The 19,325-nt window shown below is 45.8% G+C and overlaps 1 protein-coding gene across 1 annotated transcript in view; it reads left to right on the top strand.

The window, feature by feature from the left end:
• TAF1C (TATA-box binding protein associated factor, RNA polymerase I subunit C) overlaps positions 1-19,325 on the top strand; it is a 228,810-nt gene that overhangs the window by 71,630 nt on the left and 137,855 nt on the right. The gene's annotated exons all lie outside the window — the stretch shown is intronic.

Genomic DNA, 19,325 nt, shown 5'->3' with positions numbered 1-19,325 from the left:
AACAAGGGAAGGAGGAGACAATAGATGACTACGTATCTGCCCTTAAGGATCTAGCGATTAACTGTCGTTTTGGAGGACTACACGATGAACTAATAAGGGATCAAATAGTGATGCAAGGCTCAAACGAGAACATTCAAGACAATCTTTGGGCTAAGGGGGAGTACCCACTGCAGAACATAATTGATATAGCAAGGAAAGCGGAACTTACTGGACGATGTGCCAAAGCTGTATTAAAAGACGAAGAAATAAAGAAAGAATCTGGCCAGGTGAGCAAGGTTTCCGATCAAAAAAGTTGGAAAGTCAGCAAGCAAACGGTAAGAAAGGAAGATAATATACAACCAGAAAGAAGACAAGAGAAACGGGGTAAGGGATATTGTTACCGATGCCTGAGCACTGCACACATGGCTTATGATTTTAGATGTCCCGCCCGTGAAGCAAGGTGCACATTCTGTGGCCTAATTGGCCATTTCAACAAGGCATGTAATAGGAAGAAACCACAACATGTAAAAGCAGTGGTCGACGAAGAAGATAAGTTGGATGATGGCACGGATGAAGACATCAACATGTACATCCTCAGCATAGACGATGAACAAGTAGAAGAAATGGAAACTAAAAAAGGAGCTAAGACAATAAAACCGATGTGTACCATGACGATTGGTGGGGTGGAAATAAACATAGCCGCGGATTCAGGCTCACTTTACACCATTGTGAATGAAAAGGTGTGGAAAGCAAAGTTCAAGGAGGTGATCGGTGAGAGACTAAATAAACCGGACATAATTATCAAATCATTCGAGGAAAAACCAATTGAAATAATAGGGTACAGAACTCTCAGGTTCATATTCAAGAGTAGAGAGGCCCAATGTAAACTCTATGTATCGAAGGTAGGACCATCTGTACTTGGATGGATGGACCAAGGGAGTTTAGGAATCAAGCTGGATCCCAACAGCCGTGAACCCGTGTTCAGTATGACAGACGCAGACAACAAAGTAGAATCCCAAAGTAGAATGCCTATCAGGACCGACACTAAAACAAATGGAATGGTTGAGTCACGCATGTCCAATGTAGGAGAGTCTTCCAGCAAGACAGCAAGGGATAAAAGGTTGGAGGAACAAATGGAGAACAAAGACATAGGAATACCATCCATGCCGTGGGAGATGATTGGCATCGACGTGATTGGACCAGTTGTCTGATGGAAATGAATTACAATATATAATGGTTATAATTGACCACTACACGAAATGGCCAGAAGTAAGGGTCAATAAAAAAGCTGATTCTCTACACATGGTCCAATTCCTGGAAGAGACATTTACGCGTGAGGGATTACCAAAAAAGTTAGTAAGTGGTAACAGGGTACAATTCACTTCAGACATTTTCAAAGGATACATGAAGAAGCGCCACATCGAACACATAACAACGTCAATATACAACCCAACGGCCAACGGAGCCGTAGAGAAATTTAACAGGGTACTTGAAGGTAACATTCTGATATCCATGTCAGACCAACAGGACTGGAAGAGAGAAATATTTAAAACAGTATGGGCTTACAGGATAACGCCATGCAAGTCCACTGGCACCAGCCCATTTGAACTCATGCGTGAACGGACTCCACTTGCAAAGGACAATGTGGGTTGGGTTGAGGCTGCCCGCAGGGTACACTGGTCTTCAGCGGTGGTGAAAGAAAGACTAGCTCAAGCACAATCTAGGAGCAAGAGTCATGACGACAAGGAACCCGGATACAAGGTAGTGGAAACCAAGGCAGGAGATGTGGCGAGGGCAAGAAGAAGCAGACATGTCGGCATGGGTCAAGAGAGATACACCAAACCTTTTCCCGTTCGCAAGGAGTACTGCAATTCTGCACGCCGGAGTGATGGTAAGGCCTGGCGTTTCTCAGCATTGACGACTCGCAAACATCCCACAAACGATACAGTGGGCAACACACGGTTTAAGACTACTCCAGGGAAATCCGGAACGGGGAAGGGTAGTACGGCAAGACAATACGTTTCTGACACTGAATCTGACATTGAACTTCCTGCAACCCTGGGGCGGAGTAGTGATGATGGTGAGCACAATGGTACCCGACCAGAGGACTGTTTGGCCTCTTCATCCAGACCTGCAGGCGCGAGGCACAGGCTACCTGCCATCCCGGTCTGTGACCTGGCGCAACCTATGGACAGAAGCGGGGCTGGTAGACTGTTGGGACCGCCAGCTAAACTTAAGGACTTTACATGTGGGTAGCGGAGCCCTACGCTTCCTTCCTGTTCTTGTGGTTCCGGTTCTCCCCAAGGAAGGGGGATGTGTTGTGTTCATTATACGTGTGTCCCTCTTGGGACACCTTACCCTGCGTGCGCGTTAGTGTCCCTGTGAGGACACCGTACCAGCAGTGAGGTCACCAGCTGATAACTGTCAGAACTGACAGTTACCAGCTGATCGCCGAGCTGACTGCAGCTGCGCTCCACTTTAAGGAGCATGCGTGTTGGCCTATTAATAAAGGAGTTAAGAACTTGCATCTTGTCCTTGTATTCCTAACACCTACCTGTTTGGACCCTTCCTTCCCTCCCCCTGCGTCCCTGCTGTCAGTTGGTTTATCCCTGGAACCTTCAGGTGAAGGCTGCATTAGAATGTTGGTATAACTGGATTACCTTAGTACTGGCAAGCTGAGGGCACAGTTTCTTAATATACTTCTAATAAAAGAAAGTTGTACTCACAATTGGCGTGGATTCTTACAACAGCGCCCCTCCCTTATATTTCTGACATTCCCCAACTTGTGTCAGGTGCATCTGACAGTTTCCTTATACGTTGTGAAACGGGCTGTCATTTCAGAATGCACCGAAGGCAGTGAGGTATTTCCCAGCTATTTCACCTGCTCCTGATTGGCAGTTCACCCGCACAGCATTCCCTCTTTACCAGGCCAGTGTATCTGAAAGACATGCAGAGCCAATTAACACTGGCTTATTTTAGTGTGTCTGGTCTCAATAGAAAACTGTCTCTATACAGTATTAGGCTTGTCTTACTTTCTTTATAACACTTGCCTTCTAATTTCACCTGACTTTTATGACAGGTGAGTTTGATGACTATTGGGAGATGGTGGGGGAAGAACATTATTTACTCCTCATCCACGAAGAATTGGTTAATGCTATTGATGCATCATTGGAGAGGGCAGTCTCTTCGGCTCTAGAACTACTGAGCCAGAACATAATTGAGCTCACTGTGATGTGAATTGTTGGACCCTCTTCTGGGGAAGGTTGAAGGAAATCCCCTACTGGTGCATCTAAGGAAAAGGCTAGGCCAAATACCACCACCCGCATGACCGCCACCCCATTAAATGCCTTCGAGAGGCTGTGCCAGGCCTTTCTCAGAAAAACGTGTAGACAGGAGGATTCCCAACTGGGTGATACTCCTGAAGATGATCCCTCCCCCGAGCAGGGGGCGGATGACAATACTGGGGGACGATATTGATAACTTCTGTGGGGACTAGAGTGACGAACCAGGTCCGAGCAGGCTGGTAACCGGAGGGTGGAACCAAGAAGCACCGGCTTGAAGTGCCTCTGGACCAAGACTACACAGATATTCCGGGCATGCTCAGCCCGAAAGATATTTATCAGCTCTGCTCTGCAGATTGTATTCCGGTGCCAAATGTGGATCGTTATGTGGCCAGCCGGATCAGGAAACCCATGGACCAAGAGGTCTGAGGTCGCCTGAAAGGTAGGGCCCATCGCCCTACCTGATGAATAAGGTAGCAAGTACTACAAAGAAGACTGTAATGGTTCAGCCACTGTGGGCGTCTATTACAGGGGATGCATGCTTGCTCAAAACAGTAAATGGTTTCATATAGAATTCCACAGGACAACACGCTAGCTTTCCTGACCCTGTCCTTTCCTCTTCTCATGAGAAAGGACACAGGTTGTATAGAGAGCAGTGCAAGACCTACAGAAAAGGCCATCATTCAATCTGTTCTCCATATTGGGGAATTCCTGAGCAATATCTTTCTGGTTGAGAAAAGGGAGACAGGGCTCAGACCTGTAATAAATCTGCAGGATTGTAATCAATAGGTAGTGTACTGCCATTTCAAAATAGAAGGCATTCACCTCCTGAGAGACGTCTTGTTGCCCGACGACTGGTTGGTATGGCTCGACTTAAAGGACGCCTACCTAACCGTCCTGATATATCCTTCCCACTGGAGGTTTCTGCAGTTCTAGTGAGACGACCAGGTCAACGAATTCACATGCCGTTCCGTATGTGCTCAGCACCTTGGTGCTTCACCAAGATGCTTTGGCCAGTCATGGAATGGATGCAAGCATGGGTTGTCTGACTCATAATGTACCTGGACTACATCTTTTTGCTGCACCAGGAGAAATTGATCATACTTTCATCGCTCCACATGACACAATCCCTGTTACAAGATTTGTTTGCATTTTGAACTATCAAAAGTCAGACTTTGTACCAGCACAACAAATCACTTTTCTAGGGGTTGAGGTCAACATGGTACACCAGGGGTTGAGGTCAACATGGTACACCAGTGCCTCACTTTACCCCAAAAATTTGCAGGAAGTTGCGCTGAACCTTGGCCAGAGAGAAATTTTCCCTACTGCACTTGGGCCGAATTGTGGGTCTCCTATTGCTATTGTTGTCAGTTCAAGCGATCTTTCTGGGTCCATTATACCACTGGGCTCTTCATCACCTGAAGGCACAGCATTTACGGTGAGGCCTGATGTGCATGCATGAAATTTCTCTTTTCCCGGAAGTGTGCACAGAGCTTCGCTAGTGACTCAAGCATGTGCAGGCCTGGAACTGGAGGGCCATCTTTGGATCAGTCCCAGACCTGGTGATGAAATCAGATGCCAGTCAGCAGGGTTGAGAATGGGGGAGTCAGGTCCTGGGACGTGGGGCTAGCTGGACCAATCATAAACTTACAAAAATACAAGATGCTGCCCACACACTCACTTGGATCCTCTGTTTTTGAGGGAAAAGACCAAGTCGACACTTCCTGGTCAATTTGGGTTTATCACTCAACCCTTTTTATTATTTGATTTTTATCTTTTTTTGTTTGATGTATGAAAAAGACACCTTATCGTAATTTATATTTTGATCAACAAACACTTATATACAATTCATAATTATTTACAACACAAAAACATACACATGACTACACATATATACATGATTATTTGCTCTGATATATACAACTTAGTGTATATATGATAAATATGAGTATAAACCCAAATTGACCAGGAAGTGTCGACTTGGTCTTTTCCCTCAAAAACAGAGGATCCAAGTAAGTGTGTGGGCAGCATCTTGTATTTTTGTAAGTCAGCAGGGTTGAGGCACCTGTTGTGGGGATACTACCACAGGTGGTCAGAGGAAGAGGCGTCTCTAGACATCCATTGTCTGAAACTACTGGCCGGATCCTTTGCGGTTTGAAGCCTGGCAGCCAACAAGGTCTTCAGCACCTATTTTGCAGATGATGGACAACATCACCTCGGTGAAATATATCATCCTGTTAGGGTGAATGAAATCCAGGGAAATGGCAGACTTGGCCAGGGACTTCTGTAACTACTACCTGGTTCACAAGTTGTCAATTGGACGGCAGCAGGTCAAAGGAACAAACATACTCCTCGTTTCCAGTCGTTGATAGAACCATCCAAGGAGAACCTGTATGGACTTTGATGAAACTGAGATCCAGGAGATGCAGGGACCACCTCCGGCCACTGGCCCCCAGCGCTGGGTTGTATAAAAGCTGCATACCCAAGTAACAGTCCTGATTATGGGCCACTAAGGGACCCATCAACAGTTAGTAATCCAGGGCAGCACGAGATGGGGTAGCCAGGCAGTTATCCAGGGCCCACTGAAAGGCTTAGCGGGTGCAATGAAACACCGGTTGCACACAGGTGAAGTAAGCATATTGGAAAGTCAGACAAAATTTGGCTTCTAGAGCATCTAGAGGCACCATTCCAAAAAATTGTAGCATTTGCTCACAGTACAGCTGCAGCGATGCCTGTTGTGGCAGGACCACAGATGGAGCAGCCATTTCGGAATAAAAGGAACAGCACGATGATGCCAAAAATCAAGGGGTGCAGCAGCGGCAACCCCTCCAAATTTGCTGGAAAAAAAATAAAAATATAAAAGCTGGGATTACACCAAAAAGAGTTTGAAAAGAAGTCACGAGGCCGGAGCCCATAAGTTTAGAAAAGTGTGCTAGGCCCGTGGTATAACACATTAAATGTTTGATGTATCAATTCTCTAATATGCAGGGGGAGATTTGTGTTTAGTAATGACTGTATTTCACTAGAAGTTCTTGCCACCTGCAATTCGAAGATCTAGCGTTCTGAAGTGAGAGCCACTTCTTGTTGAAACAATAGCACTGTGAGTCTTCTTAGATTATTAAAATCTGTTTTCAGGGTTGAAATGGACGGCCACAACGAACTATTCACACTCGCATATGGAGGGGCAAACAGGACGTTGTTGCAACAAGTAACCAACTCGGAAACAGACACTCCTTACTGGATTCCTGCCTGCACACTGCAACAGTCAAAGATATTAAGAACAAGATAACTGACATTTGAAAGCAATGTGAGGGTGGGAAAAATTGCGGGAACTGGAGTTCCTTTCAGATAACAAGCCAGATTAGGTGCAAAAACATTACAGGCGCCATAGATTTTTAGTTGTTGACAGACAAGGGAATGTCCAGCAGTGGAATTGCCCATTTCTCCCATAAGAAAAATATCTCTTTCAGCCTGTTAACAAGGATATGTAAAAGGCAGGGACCATAACTCATTCATGTATGTAACTGCTCCCAAGGAGTTTATATCTACCTATAGGGAAGTGTTTAATGAAGGCAGTAAATTAAAACATCGAGATGGGCAACGAGATAACCCTGTGTATTACCCAAACCGCTGAATGAGTTTCAGCTACTGTGAAGATAAGCTTTTCCTTTTTTTCTATATGTAGCATAGTATAACTCGTGTCCTTTGTAGCTATTAATTGCTGTTTACATGATAAATTGAACGGTAATAACAATGCGCTTCAGGTAATGCCAAGTTACGCGCCCATTTATTTAGTGGTTGCAGCGTCCAAATAAATTGCATAACCGATCTAAGTTGATGTTGACCATGATACAAGGTAGACACTTTATCAATACCAGAAGAAACAATATTATCTAAAGTATAAATAAGAGATGATAAAGTATTAATGCTGTTGTCGACAACAGCAAGCACTTTGTCTAAATTGTCCTGATCAATTTGGCATAAACGAACAGCAGCTTCCATTTGCGACAATTTCCAAAATGTATTATATGCAGCATAAACAAATTGTTTTGAACAAGGGGATTTTTGACCCAAAAGGAAATCAGGAAGGTTTATGTCTTCTGATAGAAGGGCAAGATGCTGTTTCACGGCAGACAATGTGAAATGTTCTAACCATTTGTGACATAATCTTCCTACAGAATAAGTGGTAACAGTGTTGGAATGTGAGTAACGTGGATCAGGTCTATTTAATGTAAACCTTGAAGTAGTATTCTTGAAACAAGAATGACAAACATTTGTGTTCAGCGGCCATAATGACCAGCCAGATGGAGATATCACTGTGGAAGTAAATGTACTATTTTGTATTATACTATTTAGTTGGTCTGCAGTATAATTGGCATAAGAGTGCCAATTATCAAACAGGACCAAGGACAGAATAGTGGGAGTATTAAATTCTTTAATCTTAGCCAACCACAGACAAGTAGACTGTTGGACCATGTCATTAAGAAAAATAATTTGAGCAGGTATCAGACAAGCAAGGAATAAAGATTCAATACCTTGGACCTGCCAGGACTTAGTCCCCTATACTGATTTAAAATCGATGTTGTCTTTCCAATAATTGTATCCTTTCAGGGCTAAGTTGTCAATAAAATAAGATGAATAAATGTTCTTAGTCTGAGTAAGCATGTCTTTTTTTTATAACATATTTTATTGTCAGATTGCACAAGCATCGTAGGGCTCTGAACCCTAGAGGTCACTGCAGTGTCAAATTATACATATACAAGACAGTGTCTGACTTGCGTTTACATCAATTAATGCAACAACAATACGTGACTTGAAATATCCGCTAGGATTTAATCCCCAACTGTCCCCCCCAGCCCCCTCCCACCCCGAGTTGTGCAAGGTCCACTGAGACCAGTCCATATGCGTAAACCATCAGGCTAGGAAGAATAGAGTAAACAAAGGAGAAACAGCAACAGAAGAACCCAGTCTTGGTGCACACACACCCCAGGCTACCCCCCCCCCCCGTGCCACATCCAACAAACCCACTCCAGCCCTCATTCCACTGGAAGATCGTCCACATCTTTCGGAGGTTCCATCCATAAGCCCCTATACTCCGCCCATCGCTTCCATATTTTATAATGCTTACGCGGGCATCCCCTGGCAGCAAAGATCGGCTGTTCCAGCCCCATGTTAAAGTCAAGACCATTCTTCCAGGCAGCCAACGAAAGGGCCCCTGTATCCTTCCACATCATAGCGATATCACGTTTCGCCAACGTGAGACCCAGTAGCATGAGATGCCTTTTATAAACATTGCCCCCAACACCTTCCATCACATGCAGTAGGGCGTACTGTGGCGTGCGTGGAAGCATCCACTCCAGCACCTCCGATAAACAAGAGAACACCCCCCTCCAGAATCGATCGAGTGATGAACATTGCCAGACAGTGTGTATGAATGTGCCCTCCTCCCTGCCACACCTGAGGCACTCCGGGGAAGCAATCAAACCCGCCCGCCACATTCGCACCCGAGTGAAGTAAACCTGGTGGTGGTATTTAAATTGTATAAGGCGAAGCCGCATTGCTATCGCCGCCCCACGAGAGGCCGCTAAGGCCTCCCTCCAGTCCTCCTCCTCGAGCGTGCCCTTCTTGTCCTCCCATACCTCCCAAGCTTCTACAGCGTAGGCGCGCAGTGAATGACCAGGGATTGATATATCCGCAAGATCTTCTTGGTTTCTAAATCCCCCATAAAAACTTTTGCCTCCAGCGGACTAAACTCAGGTAGCGAGTCTAGACCCTCCAGGCTAGGGGAAAGCATGTGGCGGAACTGAAGGTACCGATAAAACTGGGACCTGGGCATGCAATATTCCTCCTGTAGATCCCGGAAGGTCCTGAGGGATCCCCCGCACCACATCCCCCAGGGTAGAGATGCCGATGGCATCCTAGCCCCTGAAGCCCTGTAGGGCCGCCAGCTCCGGTAGGCGCCCATTGTGCCATAGGAGAGTTTCTCCAGTCAGGGTGTTCCACCCCCCCATTCGCTTCAATGACTGCTGCCAAATTTGAAAGGCAACATTCGTCGCCGGTGGCAACAAACCACGCAGGGCCGCTGTGTAGAGAATCGTGTGAAGGGTGTGACACCGCATAAGGTGTTGTTCCAGTGCATAGGCCGTGTCCCCCCTATCCCCGTACTACCACTCATTTAGGACTAAGAGATGTGAGGCTTGGTAGTATGAAAGAATATCTGATGTCGCCAGCCCACCACAGTAGGTGGATAGAAAACAAGTGCACAACGCCACACGTCCGCCCCCCTCCCCGAAGAAATTGCCCCAGCACGAATTTCACCAGCCTAAACCATCTGGGCACGATCGGGTACAGGTGGTTCTGCAGCTGCGGGGGATTGCTACCATCTTAAAGATCGCCGACCTGCCATATATCATTAAGGGCATACGCGACCAGGTCTTGATATCCGCACGCACGCACTCCCAAAACGGCGCCAAGGTCCGTTCCCAAGAAATGGCTGGCACATCTGACAGGAAGACACCCAGATACCGGAGGCCACCCACCGCCACGTGCAGCGCCGATGCCAACGCGCCCGCATACGCCGGAGCTCCCACTACCCACAACGTGGACTTACGGGGATTCATATACAACCCGGTCATTTCCCCAAATATTTGCATATTTCCAGAATTCGTGGCCCGACCTATCTAAAGCGGTAAGGAAGAAAAGAACATTGTCCGCATACAATGCGATCCTATCGGAGAGATCCGGAGCCCACTCTAGCCCCTTTAGCTGCGCATCAATGCGCACCCAGGCCTATTTTTTTTAAACATTGGGAGCCACTTTAAAATAATATGATACCGGGTCCGAAAGGTTCTAACCGGTAAAATAAGTGCACTTCATTTTTTGTGTGTTGGAACTACTGAAATGGAGTTGGGCAATGTTTCTATTGGGTATAGTTAAATTGGGGACATCGTCTATTTGCTCTGTACAAAAAATGATGACCATATGTTGATAACAGAACAAATCGGCATAGTTAGCAGAATTCAAATATAAATCTTCCGTATAAAAAACTGTGTAATAGTGCGATTCAGAAAAACATCGAATTCATAGCATTGACATCCCAATCATCTGATTGTAACCCAGGTGTTATCACATCGCCCATAGAAACACGGAATAAATATGGTATCTGTAGGGTCTCTGTAGGAATGAATACATTAGGCCTTAGGGGGTAGTTGTGCCTTGCACTCTCTCCTTGCTGTTGCTGAATGACGCTACCTTTTAAAATCAAAATGTTCATTTTTATTTGACCCCGCATACTTGCACAATAAAATAAATATCTTTAGCTCGTTTGCACATTTCCCTTACCTGACCAGTGCTCTTCCTGCTTTTCCCTGGTGCCAAGAGGAACCACCATTTTGGAGAGTTGGCGGTCTAGTTCCTCGTGCACCAGGGGCTATTTTAATATGCGTCAGCTGGAGGAGAGTGCCTTAGGGGGTAGCTGTGCCTTGCGCTCCCTTCTTGCTGTTGCTGAATGACGCTACCTTTTAAAATCTAAATGTTCATTTTTAATTGACCCCGCATACTTGCAGGATAAAATGAATATCTTTAGCTCATTTACACCTTTCCCTTACCTGACCAGTGCTCGTCCTGCTTTTCCCTGGTGCCAAGAGGAACCACCATTATGGAGAGTTGGCGGTCTTGTTCCTCGCGCACCAGGGGCTATTTTAATGCGCATCAGCTGGAGGCGAATGCCTTAGGGGGTAGTTGTGCATTGCGCTCTCTCCTTGCTGTTGTTGAATGATGCTACCTTTTAAAATCTAAATGTTCATTTTTAATTGACCCCGCATACTTGCACAATAAAATTATTTATTATTTTATTTATTTTTCTTTTTATAGTTTTATAAATATCTTTAGCTCATTTGCACATTCTCCTTACCTGACCAGTGCTCTTCCTGCTTTCCCCTGGTGCCAAGAGGAACCACCATTTTGGAGAGTTGGCGGTCTAGTTCCTCGCGCACTAAGGGCTATTATAATGCGCGCTTTTCGGGCATGCAGTGGGCGCGCTGCTGGTGCCCCTAAGGCAAGCCCATCTGCGCTTGTCAGCGTCCCCGAAGCGGCCATCGCTAGCCATGCTGCCCGGGAGCTTGCAGGGATAGGAAGAAGGTTTAAGGAGGCCGTGTTATGGGCCCTTGACCCTATCTATCTTTGTCATGCGGGGCGCTGGGATCTGACTGAGGTATCTAATAATGTTTGCTGTGCTTGCGTGTTCAAGTTGTTACCGGGTCAGGTTGCATCAAATGAGACTGGCATTATACCTGAACAGGGGCCACAGGCTTTTTTAATTCGGTCTGCTTCCATCAACGTGCGTTCTCTTAGGAAGCATTATGCTGAAGTCTTTGAACTTTTAGAGGATCACTCATTGGACTTATTGTTTCTGACGGAAACTTGGCTTGACCCCTCCGCCGACCTGATTGTCAGATTAGCAACACCTCTGGGTTATAAAATCTCCCAAGTGGATCGTCCGATGGGGCGAGAGGGTGGAGTTGCAATCATGTAGAAGAATAAGTGAGAGCTCTAAAGAGAAGAGGCCACCTCTTGGGGTAGCTGTGTAGCTCTAGACTTTAGCATTCGGCTGTCAGCGCACTTCACTCTTGGAGGTTCACTGATCTACAGGACTCCGGGCCCAGCAGGCCCTTTTCTCCAGGACTGGGGTGACGTAATTACTACTAGGGCGGTCAGATTTGCCCACTTCATGGTCCTGGGTGACCTGAACATACATCTGGACCAGACAGATAGCAAGGACACTCAAGACCTGATTGATGGGCTGCATCTGGCCCAGCTTAACTAACATGTCAGCCTCTCTACTCACCGAGCTGGACATGTTCTTGATCCTATCTGCACTAACTTTCCGATTCAACTACAGGACCCGGTCACCTGGTCGGACCGTTTTATAACCTATTTTTCTTGGGAAGTGTCCAAGGCTGAGCCTTCGGCACATCGAGCTAAAAATTTGGTAAAAATTGATCCTTCTGCACTTAATATGGCTTTGGCAGCCTCTAAACCTATATTGGCAGGCAAGCTTGAGGACCAGGTTGTGGGATTTTCTAGCTGAGTCTCGTCTGCAGTTGCGTTGGTGGCCCCCCTCACTCTACCAGCCTGACTAGTGAATCACCTTCTAAACCCTGGTTTAATTCCTTGCTTAAAGGCTTGAAGCACAACTGGTAAATTCTTGAACGGGCATGGAGGAGGGGTGGCTAATGCCCAGTGGACAAGAGCAAGCTTAGAGATAAGCAGAAGTCGTACTATGCATCGATTAAGTTGGCCAAAAGGCAATTCTATTCAGCCCATATTGAAGCTGCCAACAACAACTCCAGGGAAATGTATGCGATTGTCCGGAGTTTCATGTCCCCTGTGGCCCAAGCTAGTGTGATGCTATCCTCACCTTCATGGTGCAACACTCTTTCTCGCTCTTTCAGAGATAAGATTTTAGTTATTCAATCAACCTTCACTCCACGCAGTACCCATTTAGAGGCTGCTCTGGTGCGTCTCCCGGGAGTCATTGGATGCTCACTGTCTGAATTTATGCCAGTTGTTCCACTGGCATGTCTAAAAATTCTTAAAGGTTTAATATCTTCACCTTCAGACCCTTCTCCGGCTAGGACGTTGGCAGTGGCAGCTGAGGTTGTTAATGCAGAACTTAATGCCATCATCAATCTTTCCCTCCAGAAAGCGGTGGTCCCTTTGGCTTTGAAGGAGGATAAGATCTGGCCTTTCTTGAAAAAGCAGTCACTAGACCCCCTTTGCCCAGGGAATTATCGGCCCATCTCCCTCCTCCCTGCATTGGCTAAGGTATGTGAGAAGGTGGGAAACAATCAGCTTACCGATTTTGTGGAAAGGGAGGCGCTTTTACATCCAGCGCAATTTGGGTTTCGCTCATCACACAGCACTGAAACAGTGCTAGTTGAGGTTGCAGAGGCTATACGAGACTGTCTGGATGCAGGCGGGAGGGCGGTGCTAATTTTGCTCGTCGTCTCAGCCGCGTTTGACACGGTCCTGCACCCATTGCTGCTATCTTGGCTGGCCAGGATTGGTCTGTCAGGCACTGTGTGAGGCTGGATCCGCTCCTTTCTGGAAGGGCGGTCTGAGCAGATCTGGATTCCACCTTCCACCCCCTCCACTCAGCTGGTCACAATGGGTGTCCCGCAGGGTTCCTCCCTTAGTCCCCTCCTATTTAACATCTATGTTACTCCTCTGATATATCTAGCAGAGGAGCAGGGGGCTAAGGTGATGGCCTATGCGGATGACACCCCGCTGCTCTTCACCTGGGCCAAAGGGGCGGACTCTGTGTCTCAGGCCCAACATTGCCTTTCATCAATTTTTAAATGGCTGGCGGATGCACAGCTTAAGTGCAACAAAGGGAAATCGGAGATTCTGCTGTTTGGCACATTTCCCTCGAACTTCAGAGAGCTACTCTGGCCTCCCGAGTACCCTTGTCTGACCTCTACTGGGAAGGCAGCAAAAAATCTTGGGGTTTGGTTTGATGAAGAACTGTCCTTTGCATCACATATCAAGAAGCTGGCCGGCGGCTGCTTCGGCTTGCTTAAATCTTTTAGAAGGTTTTTTCCCCTTCTGCCAGCTGCGGCTAGACAAACTATCACGTGTGTGCTGATCCTGTCTCGGCTGGATTATGCCAATTCCTTTTTGCTTGCAATCCGGGCTACCTGTTAAAGAAGTTACAGGTGGGTGGTCCAGAACACTTCAGCCAGATTGTTATCAGGTCTGTCAGCCAGGAACAGTGTCCATAACCAGTTGCACCTATACCACTGGCTGCCCTTAGAGCGCTTCATTGTCCTCTTTACTTGCAGGGGTGTGTTTCCTTCTATGCTCCCGCGCGCTCTTTGCAATCCTCCTCCCTATGCCTTGGCCAAGTTCCATGTTTCAAGCGTCAGAGGATGGGGGGCAGCTCCTTCTCAGTTAAAGCAACGGTTGCATGGAATGCTCTTCCTCTGGTCCTGCAATCCATCCAGGATCCAGCTGCATTAAAAAAAATTAAAGCACATCTATTCACTTGAAGCCCACTGCCGCACCCCGATGGGCTCACGCCGGGACACTCACGAGTAGCCGTGCGCGTAACAAATTCATATAACATAACATAACATTAAATGGTACTTTATCCCATACAGTGCCTTCAGTGACTGTGACCACTGAAATGTTAACAAGGGACTGGTCTATTCATTTTATGCAAGGTTGAATGTGGGGTCAGCACCCTGTAGACATGTTCTGCAGCACAATGTTCTGGGAGGTGATGGCCATTATTCAAAAGGAAAGAAACTGTGACGAATCCAATCCACATGAAACAAATACCATGGTAAACACGATCCAGACATATGTCCAAGTGCGTTTTAACCAAGATTTGAATACACACATCCTCGCTGGTGGTTAGGGTAAAGCTGAAGACAATGAAGAATTGTCAGATGAAAAAGTATCTTCATCAATATTGTAACCAGAAGAAATTAGCTGAAATAATGTAGGCTGGGATTCTGGTTTTAAAGTTGAGGCTTGCACTCCCATAGGAGATTCAAGGGTTGGAACAGAATAAACAATTTTCATTGTGGAGGGTGTGGAAGGTAAAACATCTAGCAGCTGAACTGAAGTCTCGACATCCTCCGGCAGCTGGGGAGAGTCAGAAAGAGCGGAGCTCACAGGCTGTAAAGGAATATCCTGTCCTGGGACACCCAGAGGCATACTATTCAGTATTGGCCATATTGTGTAGCTTGACATGGTCAATTGAAATGAAGCGATTATGCTTGGACCCTGGCAGAGGTTGTACCCCAAAGACCAAGCACTGGAAAAGGAGCATGGTAGGAGGGACCAAACTCTTTCTCGATTGCCACCTTTTCACGAGCCAAATCACCAACTTTAGCAAGCCAGCCAGAAACAGGAATCAGAACAGCTGCTTTGTCATGCGAAGTTGATGGCAAATCAGATTTTGACAGGGTATCACAATACTTTTGTAGATCCTGTAAAACAGCACAGTGGTTATCTATGTCAAAGGTGGTGGCAACCGCCACAATGTCTAGACTTAAAGGTCTGGAACAAACATCTTGATAATAAAAAGCATTTCATACAGGTCTGCCCACCTAGAGATCTTCTTGGGAGATTATTGTGTGCACGTGAAACCCCATAAAAGTGAGTTAACCAGCCACAGCACGTCAATGGCGTAATGAAACTTGAGGGGGCCCCCTGCAAAGTACATGGAGGGGGTCGCCATTCTCCACGCCAGTCAAGAGCTTTCAGGCCAGCGGCCCGCCATAGTGCAGGGGATCACCCCAGCCATACCAAAAGGATTCTGGTTCCTCCATTGGTCACATCTGCCCTCTCATCAGACAATTTACATACATCAGTAAATACTCCTGCTGCGCCCTCCAGCAAAGTTACATAACACTTCCTCCAGCCGGCCCACCAAACACATTCTCCTACTTGATGACTCACCTCCAAGCGAAGCCCGCTCAGTTATCCACCTCCAAACACTGAAGACTGCTGTCGTGCCTGCTACTAACGCATCCATTACACTCTACTCTCACCCCTACGAAACCCACAGTTCTGCTTTTCCACCCGCCTATAAAACTACCCTTCGGATGGCACTGCGAATTTGTGACCGCTGCCCCATGCTCCCCTGTCCACCACCGACAGAAAGACTGATGGCCGGTCCCCATCTAACCACTGCCTACCAGTAAAGACAGAGCCTATCAGCTTCTGCCCTCCCCAATGCCACTGTGGTAGTTTAAAACATGTTAAACAATCTCTTCAACTGACCAGTTCTTCCTGCTACCTTCTACGGTATCAAAGCCGTTCTTGCTACTTTTCATCCTCTGCATGATGCACACAATAATATTAAATGTACATAGGGTCCGATTTTGGTTTCCTCACGCAAACCTTAATTTACACTATGTACCCCACTAAACCATACCTCCTGTCAAAGGCAAACCTGATCCCATATTTATCACCAGTCAGCAAGTACCCCAAGGACAAACACCAGAGAGAAGGCGCGATTCATGTAATGAATTCTCCAGTGACAACATAGCATTTCCACTCCCACTGTCAGCCCAGCGAAGTCTGCAACCACAGAGTAGCCATCAATACCGGCAACATCTAAAGCGCATTTCCACTTCCTTTCATTGTCAGCTCCTGATACATATACCCATGCCTTCTAGGCGGCATCTACCACGGACCACAGCATTCTTTGTCTCCCTACGACTAACCGAATGCTGTCGGTGAACTCTTCTCTTACCCCTTCCTTACTAACAACTAATGGAGGATAACAAAAAAATATATATAGTATTTTCTTATGCAAATAGCATGTCAAGCACTTGCTGCCCGCAGTCCTCACCAGATCCCCACGTATCAATATTCTGCTATCGCACCATCCTGTCAACTCTATTAATATCTGGAGATGTTTTTCCGTGAACTGGAAAAAGTAATACCTTGCACGAAAACAAGTCCCTTTAAAACCTTTGCTACTTATACAGGCTGGCAAAGCACTTAGTTGTTTTACTAACTGTCATTTTAAAGCAAACAGGTAACTAATTCTAGGATTAGAATTACTGTGGAAGTTAATACTGAGACGTAAGATGATTTTTTGCATGTCTGCCAGACACTCGTTCTTCCTTGCATGCGCACAAAATGCAACAATACAATTTCGCTAAACAAACTGTTCAGAAATGTCCCGGAAGGTAAAGAGAGACCCCATATTATTTTTACAAGGAAAAATAGACAATTGTCAACTTTATACCCCTTGACATAAAAACCTTAGTGTGCACAGCTTGCTCAAATCCATGCCAACTAATTCTACCACACACAGCACATTTGAACATCTCCTAATTCCATGCCACACAATTCAGCTATTAAAAATTTAACCTTACCAAATTCCATACCACATAATTACAATCCTAAAAATTAAAAAACACATATTTCCCCTTCACTCCATACCAGATAATTCCACATCACATGATACCATTCCACACAACTTAGTACCACTCCAAACCACATAATTAAACTTCACACAATACAATTCAACTACACATAATTCCCCTTCAACCTACATAATTATACTTCACACAACATATTTACACTCAACTCCAAAACACATAATTACCCTCCACAAAATACAACTCTGCAACATGCTGCATAATTCTACTCTGCACAATTACACACCACACCATGCCACATAATTCCACACGTCACACAATTCCACAATTTATCCCCACGCAATTCATCACACAACATAATTACACTACACATAATACCACTCAGCACCACATAATTATTCTCTACTCCATATTGCATAAATACACTCCACATAAATCCGGTCTACGCCACGTAGCCACATTCCACATAACTACACTTCACACCAGCCTCATAATACCTCTCAACATAATTTTCATTCAACAGCACACACTTCTACGTCACACAATTCACTCTACACATTTCCATTCCACACCACATAATTCAACAACAAACTACATAATTCAAACCAACAACACATCTACACAACACACCACATACATCCAATCTACACCGCAAAATTACACATCATGCTACAATATTTGAAAGCACACCACATGAGTAAACTCCACTACATACCACTCGACAACACAAAATACCATTCCAGATAATCTCACTCCAAGACCCACAATCCCACTCCACATAATTCCAGTACACTCAATGCCTCATAATTACTATCCACATAATCATACTGCACACCATGCCACATTATTTCACTACACAATCCAATCCACACAACACAATTCCACAACTAACAATTCCAATCCAACCACACATGTCCAATTGATACCACACACATTCACTCCACTCCAAACAGAAAACGCATTGGTAAAATAAACCGTCCTTTACCATGTTAATAGCTCTAACTCTCACAAATGTGAGACCAATTGCATTGCAAATGCTTGTTTACCTTCCAATGGGTCCCAGAAGATCCTGTTGCAGGAGCTGTAAACATTCTCCTGCCCCTGTCAGCTCTGTGCTGCCTCGTTCCTTCTCAAAGATTGTGCCCTGTGGAAAATGCTCTATCTGAGAGCCCCCAACCCCATCCTTTTTCCGGGCCTGGCTCTGACTGAAGACAAAAAATGTCAATTGTTATTTTGTTTCTCTTCAGTCCTGGGTCAACCCGAGGACCTCAGAGCAAGCTGCACGCTGCAGCTGCTTTAGAGCAAGACACACACAGCTCTCTACAGAGGATTGTCTTCATGTACTGAAGACTGGGTGCCACCCGCACTGTAGGGGCTGCGGAGGTGTTTGTTAATACCCTTCCTGTTAAAGTTTTCTTTAAGTCATGATTCATCTGCTCCACAATAGAATTGCCCTCTGGCCTAAATGAAGAAGAGAAATGCACCCCCATGGTCTTCCTCGAATCACAGTAAGACTTAGAGGCAAAAGCTGGACCTTGGTCGGAATGGAAAGTGCCACAGGCATAAGTCCCGACAAAGACCTGCAAATCCTTTATGACAGTGCTAGCGTCAGCAGAGCGTGGCGGCCAAAACCAGAGGAACCTAGTACAAGAATCCAATGCAACCAAAATATATTTAAAAGCAGTGTCTGACATTAAAGGACCTCAATATTCAAGGTAAATGCCACCAAGAGGATGATTAGATTAGAAATAAACAGATGAGTTTGTGGTGGATGCGACACAGTTGCAGTAGCTGCAACACCAGCATGAGCAGAAGCCATGCCTTCATGAGCAGAATAAGAGAATGTCTGCATTCGAGGCTGGGAATCAAGCAATCACCAAACGTAGAAATAGAAACAAAAGGAACGTTGTCAGTAGTTAGCTGTATAGCAAGAAGGGAACATTTGTTGAAAAGGAGTACCCTCCTTAGCCGCGGCAATAGCCGCCAAAATGTAATTGTCAATTTTAGTCACAGAGCGAGTAACAGCGGCAACTCTACTATGGCTACTGCGGATTTGGCTGCTTCATCAGCCAACAAATTACCAACAGGGTGCACTCCCACACCTTGATGTCCCAGTCTATGGTATTATATAGAGGGTAGGTTCATTGTCAACATTGCTAGG

This window comes from Lissotriton helveticus, chromosome 2_1 (genome assembly GCF_964261635.1).
Source record: "Lissotriton helveticus chromosome 2_1, aLisHel1.1, whole genome shotgun sequence".
Lineage (NCBI taxonomy): Eukaryota > Metazoa > Chordata > Amphibia > Caudata > Salamandridae > Lissotriton > Lissotriton helveticus.
This window is presented reverse-complemented; position numbering and strand designations above follow the sequence as displayed.